Below are 12,395 nucleotides of genomic sequence, written 5' to 3'. Positions count from 1 at the left end.
CAGCCCTAAATCCATGATCCTATGGCCTGGGTTTAAGTCAAAGAATATTGAATTTGGAAACATAGATCTTGTGTTCAAATCTTGCACTGGATGTTTACAGCCTAAGTGATTTGGGACAAGTCTCTAAGCTTGCTTCCTAAAATGTAAAAAGGAGGAGAGATTGGACTTGACCTCTGAGGTTCCTTCCAATACTAGTTCTATCAGTATTGGAGGAGAGAAGAGCCAATTGAAAAATACCAAATACCTATCATTCTGCCATGCCTCACTTTTCTAAACCTTTAACTTTTATCTCAGTATCCATTCTAAGTATGTTGGTATCCATTACTGAGACAGTAAAGCAGCAAGGGCTAGGAGATTGGGGTTAAGTGACTTACCCAGGGTCACACAGGTAGGAAGTGGCTAAATCCAGATTTGAACCCAGATCGTCCTGATTCCAGACCTGGCTCTCTCTCCACTGTGCTCCCTACCAGACCTAATTTTTATCAAAGCTTATGTGTTACTAGTGCTAACTGTACTTTCCTTCCAAATGATCTGCTTTGATCTTTTGGTTAATTTCTGATGATGATGGTGATGGTGAAGGTGATGGTAAATGGTGTTTACATAGTACCTATTTATCAGTTCCAAGACCTAAGCATGATAAGGGCTAAGCAATTGGGGTTAAGTGACTTGCCCAGGGTCACACAGCTGATACATGAGGCCAGATTTAAATCTAGGAACTCCTATCATCAGGCCTGATACTCTATCCACTAAGTCATCTAATTGCCCTCATGAGCCCTTTAATGCCAAAAGCTGAACTTAGTGTTGGGAGAGAACCAAGTTTGAATGCTGGTTCTGCCATTTACTGGTTGTGTGAGGCTGGACAGGCTATGTAGTCTTTCTGAGATTCAGTGATACCATAAGAATGTGCATTGTGAGAACTTCTCCTATTTAATAGACAAGACCTAAGGAGTTACAGTGGCGCAGCATACAGAGTGCAGGCTCTAGAGTCAGAAAGACTCATCTTCCTGAATTCAAATCTGGCCTCTGACATTTACTAACTAGGTGACCCTGGGCAAGTCATTTAACCCTGTTTACCTCAGTTTCCTCACCTGTAAAATGAGCTGGAGAAGAAAATGGCAAACCACTCCAGTATCTTTGCCAGGAAAAGCCCAAATGGGGTCACAAAAAATGGGACATGACTGAAGTGGCTGAACAAGGGAGTTATCCAAAATTCAAAGAGGAAAATAACTTGCCCAAAGAAAGTCTAGTGATTGGTGCAATAGAGAGGACATTGGAGTAATATTTAGAGGCAGCACTGTATCTGGTAAAGACTATGGGATCGGAGGGATGTGTGTGTGTGTGTGTGTGTGTATGTGTGTGTGTGTGTGTGTGTGTGTGCCCTCTCTATGTCCAGGCGTTCCACTGATACGGTATATTTCTGTGAGGGACTGTCTCCCAAGCTCATGGGGAAAATATTTGGTTGCTACTTTTAAAAAATTAGATCATTTCACTAAATGTGTTTTGCTTTAAATCAATCATGTCCCTTGCCTGACTGTTAAAGGTAAGCATACTTGTTAGGGCTTGTAAGCTCTGTCTTATAGGAATACAGACCCACAGAGTGCCTTGCTAGCCATTCCCTGGAGGAACTTATCTTATGAGTAGAAGTACTATATGAAAATATTATAAGTCTTAAAGTCCCATGAGAATATGAGCTATTGAGACTCTAGATTTAGAGACAGAAGGAACCTTAAAGATCATCTAATCCATTCTGATTTTCCAAATGAGGAAACTGAGGCACATGAGGTTAGGTGACCCTCCCAAAGCTTCAGAGTTGGTAAATGACTAAACCAGGCTTCAGACACTTATTAGCTATGGGACCTTGGGCAAATCATTTGACCACTGTCTGCCTCCGTTACATCATGTAAAATGGAGATAATAATAGCCCCTACCTCCCAGGGTCATTGTGAAGATTATATGAGATTTTGTAAAGTACTTAGCACAGTGCTCAACACATTGTTGGTGCTATATAAATGCTAAGTTTTATTATTAATACTGGGGCAGTAAGGTGGCTTCAGTGATAGAGTACTGAACCCAAAGTCAAAGAGACCTGAATTTGAATTTGGTCATAGATACTTAATAGCTATGTGACCCTGAGCAAGTCACTTTACCCTGTTTGCCTCAGTTTCCTCATCTCTAAAATGAGCAGGAAAAGGAAATGGCCAACCACTCTAGTATCTTTGCCAAGAAGATTTCAAATAGAGTCACAGTTGGGCACAATTAACCAAACTTTAAAAAATTATTAATGATATTATTATTCAGTTTAATTCTGATTTCTAATCTCTCTCCTCAACATCACAGCTGCCTCTAAATTATTGTTATTATTATTATTATTTGTTTCTTCCCCAAAGGAACAAGGCTAATTTCATTGCTGTGTTAGAAATGATCAGCTGTTGTCAACAAGTCCTAAAATATCTCTGACCTCTGATGCTTGCCCTTGGCACACTCTGTACAGTCTCGGCTCTTTCCAGAGCAGCTCGGATAAATGTGTGTGCATCTGTGTGTGCGGATTTCTGTGGATGTATAGTTTCAACCTGAGCTTAATGTTTCTTCTTTTAATTAAAACAAAACAATCAAAACACAGTTGACTGTTGCAGATTTGAAACAAAGAAAAACAAGAGGTAGGAACGGAGAAGCTTCTGAACAATGAGAAGTTGCTTAAAATTAGACTAAAGACCTGAGAAAATAGAAAGGGAAGCAGAATCATAGGATCATATCTCTAGAGCTCAAAAGGACCTCAAAGGATATCTGGTCTATCTCTTTCCTTTTACAGAAGGGGAAACTGAGGTCCAAGGATAGAAAGTAACTTGTAAAGGAATCATTGGATGATTATCTTTCAGCTGGAGGGAACCCACGGGACCATCTAGTCCAACCATATCATTTTACAAAACAGAAAGCTCAAGTCATAATCACTGCAGGCAGGATTTGAACTCAAATTCTGTGACTCCAAGTTGAATGTTCCAATCCATTATCCTCACCATGGTTTTTGATTATTAAGCCCTACTCCTACATCTGAAAGAGGAGATTTGAACAGAGAGGAAGCAAAAAGAAGATTCTGTTATAATCTTGCAATTAAGAAAAACCATCTTAATTATTCGGAGTCAAAAATAAGAGCACAGATTCCCAACCCATGAGTCGCAGAGCTCTGAGAGGCCCCAAAGCTCTTGCCTTGAGGAGGCACACCAAGTATTATCATTTTGCATTTATTCATTTTTAACAATTACCCTCTTGTTGGGGTCTGAAATGTAACTAACAATTTTTAGGGCAATCAGGGCTTTGCCCCAAGGCATGAATATCCAAGAGGTGTGCTTCCTTTCCCTTAAGGAGGCTTTCTCTATACCAGAGACAGACTAACCCCTAGTTCACAGGGCTTCTTACTCACCATTAACCATTGGCATAGCCTCCCTACTCCTCCCAGTTCTGTCTGGTTCAATGGAACCAGAACCCCTTTTGCCTTAGTTCTGGGTTGCTATTTGTAAGATCCTGTTCCCTGCCTTCCCAGTCATTCCCAGTCTCTAGAGGGGCACAGGTCAGACTCTGTGCAAAATGAGCCATCTCTCTCCAAACAAGACTTCACCCATGGTTGAATATCCTCTGTACCACTTCTATCCCTCATCAGACTGCCCTTTGTGCTGACACCACTGCCACCTCCACAATGGACTTTGCCCCCTGGTGAAAAAAAAATCAATGCTAGTTCAGTTGGGGAGTGGGAGGGTGGGTGAATCAAGCTTTTTGATATCAATAAAAGGTTTTCCCTTTGTAAAAGGCTTGGGTCCCTGCTAGAGATGCTGGGAGAGAAGTTGCCAACCTTTGAGCAAGCCCCTGAGATCATTGTCAATGGCCTTCACTGCGGGCTTTTTCAAAGGATCGGAAATGTAGAGCTGGAAAGGACCAGAACCAGAGGACAGTAGAAAAGCTATGGCTGTGGAATCGGAGAATCTAGGTTCAAATCCTGTTTCTGACACTTAACTGTATGATTTTGGGCAAGCCGTTTAACCTCCTCTGGCAAATGAGTGGTCTAGACTCTGAAGCTCCTTCCATTTTCATCCATCTTTCCTCTGCCTCATCTCCCCTTTGGACAGCCAAAGGGCAAAAGATTAGCTCCACCGGCAGCTCTAAGAAATGAGATGATCTCTTCCCTTCTCTGTGGCATAGGTGGGCAAGCAGACAAATCATAATAATGACAACCACTTACATAGCATTTTCAAGTTTTGCTCATTTTACTCTTCACAATAACTCTGGGAAGTAGTTCCATTTTAAAGGTGAGGAAACTTAAAGTTGAGAAAATGTAAGAGATTTCCCCAGGGTCATACAGCTCATAAGTGTCTAGGTAGGATTTGAACTCGAGTCTCCATCCTAAGCCTCGAACTCCCTCCACTGCAATCCCTACCTGCCTCAAAGGTTAAAAGCTTAAAATTCAACAATCACCTCAACAGAGATCCACATTGAATCCTACAGATGGCCAAAAGAAAATGTTTTTCACTAGGAATAGTTGATTAGTTCACTCTCACATACCTCCTTCCACATTCTCAGAAGCTGAGATGAAAAGCAGGAGTGAGAAAGGAATAATACCATTGGCCGGGGCTGGAGTTTATCACCAGTCTACCTAGGATAAACATCAAAGCCACACTGAGGGTCTGGCAGCATTTCTTTAAGGAGGATGGATTAGCTCTTGAATTAAGAACAGAGAATTCTGGCTCTGAGGCTGACACAGAGAGGAGGGGTTTTTCCCCCTTTCATCATGACAGAAGGGCTAAGAGAAGCATCTGGACCATATGGAGCAGCCAATCTAGATCCAAAAAACCCCAAGTTTGTAGCTTTCACATGGTTGGGGTGATTAAAGCAAAGATCATTGGTGATAGAGAGATGTATACGGGCAGATGTATAAATACAGTCAGATACCCACAGACTGATATTCCAAGACTTTCTGCCTAAGTTGAAAATTGCCCATATTAGCCAACCCCATTATTAATAAGAATTTCTTTTACAAACATACCTAGGCACTTTCCGACTTTTCTTAGCCTTATCGGAGCCCCAGCATCACTACTCTTGTACTTTGGGACCTTTATTAAAGACCAAATAGCACCAATGAAACAAAGAGAAACACTGCCCTGACAGGGACATGACTTGTTACAAGTGAGAACTCCAAAGACTGATGCAGGAGCTGAAGTTTGGTGGGAAACAATGTAATGATTCACTAATACTTCTCAAAGCAAGAATGAGCATGATTGGGAGAACTGCTGTGAAACTCTATGCCTCTTGGGGAAATGGAGCCAGTGTAGAGTGTAATTAACACTTTTATTTTACTTATTTTTTTGTCTTTTTTTTTTATTGCCAATCTCTATACCTGAATGCCTGTGTTGAGTTCAAGTAAAACAAGGTACTACTTAGAGATCAGAGGTCCTGGGTTCAAATCCGACCTCAGACATTTCCTAGCTGTGTGACCCTGGGCAAGTCACTTAACCCCCACTGCCTAGACCTTACTGCTTTTCTGCCTTGGAACCAATACAAAGGATTTATTCTAAAATGGACCATAAGGGTTGTTTTTTTTTTTTTAAAGGTACTACTATACATTAATTTATATATGTGTATATGAATTTCGTGAGTATTCTGTAGACACATGAATTTGCCTAGGTAACAACATATAATAAACACATATATGTTTGTGATCATGTGTATATATTTTATTTTATTTTTATTTATTATTTTTTTAAACCTTTACCTTCTGTCTTGGAGCCAATACTATGTATTGGCTCCAAGGCAGAAGAGTGATAAGGGTAGGCAATGGGGGTTAAGTGACTTGCCCAGGGTCACATAGCTGGGAAGTGTCTGAGGCCAGATTTGAACCTAGGACCTCCCATCTCTAGATCTGGCTCTTAATCCACTGAGCTACCCAGCTGCCCCTTGGGTATATATTTTAGAAGTAGTATGTAATTCACTTAACTTCTGGCATAATGGTCACAGTGCTAGTCCTGGAATCTGGAAGACAGAAGTTCAAATACTGCCTTGGGTACTTAATATATGATTCTATGCCAATCATTTAATCTCTTTGAGCCTTTGTTTCCCCATCTGCTAAAAGAAGGGGTTTAATCTGATGGCCTCTAAGATATCCTCCAGATCTATAACTGGGGTCTTATAAATTTCAGAGACAGTTTTAAAAAAAATACAAAAACCAATTTCTTTTCTACTCCCACAATAGTAACCTGTCTACAATCTCTAGACAAAAAGTTCTGAGTTTCTTTCAGGATGGGGGAAAAATTCTATGCAAGAGGAAGCTTGATATGGTGAGAAAACTGAATCAGAAGATTTTGTTCACATTCTAGCTATATCATTTCCAGACCACAGACACGTTATTCAATGTTTCCAAGCCCCACTTTCCTCATCTACAAAATGGGTACAATAATGCATATATGAACTGCCCCACAAAGACTGTTGTGAGTAAAACACTTTGTAAAGACTCAGTAGGTCAGCCAATAAGCCTTTTTGAAGTGCTTCCTGTGTGCCACACACTGTGCTAAGTGCTGGGGATACAAAGAAGGCAAAAACATGACTTTGTCCTCGAGGAGCTTATATTCTTTTTTTTTTAATTTTTAATTTTTAATATATTTTTCCATGCTTCCATATTTCACTTCACTCCCTTACCCTCTTCCCTCCCCCCTCCTAGATCCAATAAGCATTTCCACTGGATTCATTTTTGCAATAGAGTAATCTTTTAAAACCAAAACCCCAAATCATATATCCATTTAAACATTTGATGCAATTTGTTTTTCTTCTGTGTTTCTACTCCCACAGTTCTTTCTCTTAATGTGGATAGCGTTCTTTCTCATAAGTTCCTCGGGGTTGTCTTGTATTAGCAGAGTCCATTACATTGGATCGCTCCACAATGTTTCACTTTCTGTGTATAATGTTCTCCTGGTTCTGCTCATTTCACTCTGCATCCGTTCTTGGAGGTCTTTCTAGTTCATATAGAAATCCAAGGAGCGTATATTCTAATGGAGAAGAAAGCTTGTAAATAATCCAGTAGAAGGTATAGACAATGTAAATTGGAGGTCATCTCCAAGGGAAAAGGGCTCCGATAGAAGCTAAAATTTGAATGAAGACTTGAAGGAAGCCAGAGAAATGAACAGGTAAGAGGGGATGGAGGGGCAGACCCTTCCAGCCATGGAGGACAGCCAGGGGAAAGACACAGATGGGGAGAGTCATGTTGGAAAAACAGCAAGAAGGCCAAGGTAGCTGGGAGGAGGGAAGTGTAAGAAGATGGAAAGGTAAGAAGGATCCAGATTATGAAAAGCTTTAAACACCAGAGTTTTTAATACAGAAAGACCAACTCTCATTGCAAGTATCTATTTGCAAAGTTTCAAGAAAAAACTGGAAGCCTCTCAGAAGAAAGGATTAGAGTTAGTTCTGGTTCTCCTAGAGAAATAACCATATCTGAAGGTGGGCATTTCTGGGAAGTTTGTTTAATGGAGATGACTGAGAGCTTGGTCTAATCAAGACCCAGCCAGGTAGCTCAGTGGTTTGAGAGCCAGACTCAGAGATGAGAGGTCCTGGGTTCAAACATGCCCTCAGGCACTCCTACCAGTGTAACCCTAGGCAAGCCACTAACCCTAACTGCCTAGACCTTACCACTCTTCTGCCTTGGAACTGACACTCAGGATACAGTGATAGAAGATAAGAGTTTTAAAGACAGAAGATAAGAGTTTTTTTAAAAATACAGTCAACCTGACCTCCCTCTTAGAGAAGACACCTTGGATGTATTGGTCAGGGAATAAGGGATGCTGGCATCGGGACAGATGGATTTCCGGACCATTAGATATCATTCACGAGTGATGTTTTCAAACATGCAGCTCTGTCCGTGCCACTACATTGCTCAATAAACTCCAGTGACTCCCTTCTATTTCTAATACAGTAAGATTAAATAAACTCTTAATCAAATAAATAGGATCAAACAAACTCCTCCATTTGACATTTAAAACCCTTTACTTCCGGGCTCCAACTTACCTTTCTAGGCTTATCCCAAAGACATCATTCCCCTTCACTACCCTTCTAGCCAACCAAAGTGGCCTTCTTGCTTTTTCTCATACACGAGACCCCAGCACTCTCTCTCCTATCTTTGTCTTTACATGGAAGTTTGAAGGAAATGTAGTGGTTGACTAATTAAACCCTTTGGTTTATTTGCCAGCTTGGCCGTCAGTTTGAGCTCACCAACTCTTTCAATGACTTTTCACCTCTAAGAATCTCTAGTTTCCTTCAGATCTCTACTCCAGGGTCTCCTTCTACATTTATCTTCTTCCCCTCCAAGAACTGTCTTGTATTTATTTTGTATATTTTTATGCATAGCCTTAGTATTCCCAGTGAGTAACACATAGTAGGTGATCAATAAATGCTTGTTAAATAAACAAACAAACAAACCAGTAAATGAACAAATGAATGAATGAATGCTTGTTAGTTGGTCATATATGTACATGTTGTCTACTCTATTAGCATAGAAAGTCCTTAAGGGCATTTTTCCTTCTATCCTGGAACCAATGCTATCCATTGATGTTAAGGCAGAAGAGCAGTAAGGGCTAGGCTATGCAGGTGAAATGACTTGTCCAGGGTCACAGAGCTAAGAAGTATCTGAAGTCACATTTGAAACCACATCTTCCAAACTCCAGGCTTGATGTTCTATCCACTGAGCCACCTAGCTACCTTCTTGAGGGCAGTTTTGGACATTTTATCTCCAAAGCCTAGTGTAGTTCCTGGCACATATGAGATGTTTAATAATGATAGCTTATTGTTTAATGCCAGAGGGCAGGAACTGCTTGATCCAAATTTTGTATCTTCACCAAGTTCTTAAACAGAGTAATGCACATAGTAGGGAATAATAGATGTGAATTTTAAAGTATGGAAGGAAAGGAAGGAAGGAGGGGAAATAGGAGAGAGAGAGCCAGGAAGGAGAATGAGATAGAGAAAGAAACGAAGAAAAAATGAAAGAAATTAATACCCTCTCTAGCTTCAAAGTTGGCAGATAAAACAAATTAGTCTGCCCATATTTTAAAGAAAAATGTGAGATTTCTCTATTTCTTAAAAATTTGCTTCTTCACAAATTATTTACCCTCTAATGTTGGGTACAGAACCATGGGTTTTATCTTTATAGAAAGGTGGCATTTTTCAGACTCCGAGGCTCTTGCAGGTCGTTTAAAAAGGTCTGATGAGCTCAGGCTGAAGGCAGAGGCGAAAGCTGGCTCAACCAAGGAGTCAAACTAGGTGACCTCCAAGGGCTCTTCCAACTCTGAGATTCTGTAATTTACAATGTGGAAGGAAATATCAGGACTCATGACTGGTAGACTATATTTGTTTGGAACACAGCAATGCCAGAGTAGAAGAGAAAGGGCACAGGGAACAGTAAGGGAAGGGCTTCTGATTGCTATTTCTGTCGATGCTACCCTCATTCACGCAGTGTCCAACATTGAAAAATTAAGGGTTATTTTGATCTTTTCTTCTCCCTTACCTCTTATATCCAATTGGGCATCAGGTCATATCAATTCCACCTCTCCAGCATCTCTCACATGGCTCCCACAGCCACCAGCCTGGTTCAGGCTCTCCCTTCTTCCGCCTAGACAATCATGATAATCATGCCAGAGCTGCACTAGCTCACATCTCTAGTGTGAGCATCCTTAGTACAGCCAACAAAATTATCTTTCTTTTGAACAGATTTATTCGCATCACTGCTCTATTCAAAAATCTTTATTGATTCTCCCTCCTGCCCAGATGAATCCCAAACTTTCTGGACTAATATTCGTTGGTGGTTTTTTTTTTTTTAATTATAAAGATATTTTACTTTACCAATTACAAGTAATAACAAATTTCCACATAAGTTTCCTGAAGTTATACGATCCAAATGGTCTCCCTCCCTCCTTGCCTTACCCCCTCCCTGAGATGGTAAGCAATTTGATCTGTTACACATATATTATCATATAAAACATATTTCTATATTGATCATTTTTGCAAGAGAATAATTATATAAAACAAAAACCCCAAAACAAAACCACAAATAAACTAAAGTGAAAAACCATATGCTTTGATCTTAATTCTGACTCCGGCAGTTCTTTCTCTGGAGGTGGAGAGCATTCTTTGGCATAAGTCCTTCAGAATTGTCTTAGATCATCATATTGCTGAGAGTAACTAAGTCTTTCACAGTTGATCACTCCACAATCTTGTTGTTACTGTGTATAATATTCTCCTGGTTCTGCTTATTTCACTCTGCATCAGTTCACACAAGTCTTTTCTGGCTGAATATTCAAGGATTCCACAGTATGATAACGACTTGCTTTTTCAGCCTTATCTCATCCTTCACCCCTATACATACTCAATACTCAAGTAACTAGACAAATCTTTGCCCACCTCAAAATAGCCTGTATTTTACTATCACCATCTTTGCTCTTTTTCCCCAGAAGAGCCTCCCTTACCCTCTTTGACTATTGGATTTTAAGTTTAATTCAAAATGCTTTTTCCTCCTTAAATCCACTGGGCATGTGGATTTTTTACCTCAGAAGGTTTTTTTTTTGTTTTATGCCTCGCTTACATACTCTGCTCCTGACTCTCTCAACTTCTTTACCTCCATCCCAGCTGCCTTCTCACTCTGGAAGATGCCTCTTGACCTTTCCTCCAAATTGTGAGCTCCTCTTTGGAACTTCCATTTCAGGAAGTGTCTAAGACAGCCATACTTACTCCTTTCTCAAGTCTATTCCTTATTGCCCCCTGTATACATGTATACACACACACACATACATACATAGCTTTTCCCTCTTCACAATTTTCTTTTCTGTCTTCTTCCATTAAAATATAAATTCTTTGAAAGAAGAGACATTTTTATTGCATTTGTATTCTTAATATTTAGCATGGTGCCTGACATGTAATAAACACTAAGTAAATTTTTAATCTGTGTGTCTCCTCTATCAATCTATATCCTCTAACTATCAACTCTAGATCAAGAAGCCAAATCCTGCTGACTCTAGACTTGGCCCTCTATCCACTAAGCCACCTAGCTGCCCCTATCAGTATCCTTCTTAGTATGTGCCTTGAAATAAACACCTTATTGGTTTGCACAGGGCAAGGGACAGCAGGACAGTTGTATTCTTTTGGGGGTGACACTTGGCCTCTCTTAATGGCTATGAGAAAAGCCATTTAAAACAAAGCACTATAGATATTTGGCTTATTATTAACACACTTGGTAAGCCTTAGATAGCGATAAGGACTGGACCTTTGATTTTATTGGTAGAAGGAACTCCCTGATGAGGAAATTTCCTCTTCCTGGCATGTTCTCTGTAATTTAAAGATGGGTAAGAGGAGAGGCGGCTAGGTGGCTCAGTGAATAGAGTGCCAGATCTGGAGTTGAGAGGTCCTGGGTTCAAATGTGACTTCAGTTATTTTCTAGCTGTGTGACCCTTGGCAAACCACTCAGCCCCTACTGCCTAGTCCTTACCACTCTTTTGTCTTGGAATTGATTCAAAGACAGAAGGTGAAGGTTTAAAAAAAATTGAAAAGAGAAAGAAGCAAGTATTTATTAAGTATCTAGTATTGTCAGGTATTCTGCTAAGTGCTTTGCAAATATTATCTTATTTGATCATAGGATAGTTACCCAGGATCACACAGCTAATATGAGTCAAAAGCAAGACTTAAAACCAGATCTTCCTGGTTGCAAAGCCTATTCACTATCATCTATGCTAAGAACACCTTAGAGCAGTGATGGGCAAACTACAGCCCGCGGGCCAGATGTGGCCCCCTGAAATGTTCTATCCAGAGGTGAGACATTATTCCTAATCTGATGAATACAATGAGTAGGATATAATGCAATGAAACTTGGAAAGAGACCGACAGATGAGCATTTCCTTTCCTTTGGCCCCCTCTTTTAAAAGTTTGCCCATCACTGCCTTAGAGCATTATAGAGAGAGACAGTATGGAACACTGAATGGAAAGACAGACTCAGAATTGCAAAGCCCTGGGTTCACATCCTACCTTGGGCACTTATTTGTTAGGCGACCCTCTTCCAATCATTTATCTTCTGTGCGTTGGATTCCTCATCTGTAGGAGGAAAAGATTGAACTCAAGGACCTCTAAGATTCCTTCCAGGTCTAAATCTAAAACTAGAATATCAATGTAAGCAAGCTGGTATCACCACTTTGAGTAAGTGACCCTAATTCCCAGGAATCTCCTTGAGTGGCAGTGAAGACTCCCAGTGAACTTCACCCCTACTCACATTACCCTGCCTGCATCTCTTCGGTGTGAAGCCTTTGGTGCTTCTGGCAATGACTGGCAGTGACCCGAACACAACCCTCCATTTTTTCTCCTTCTCTTCACAATTCTTTAGCGACAAA

Source organism: Gracilinanus agilis, chromosome 5 (genome assembly GCF_016433145.1).
Source record: "Gracilinanus agilis isolate LMUSP501 chromosome 5, AgileGrace, whole genome shotgun sequence".
NCBI classification, from domain to species: Eukaryota; Metazoa; Chordata; class Mammalia; order Didelphimorphia; family Didelphidae; genus Gracilinanus; species Gracilinanus agilis.
This window is presented reverse-complemented; position numbering follows the sequence as displayed.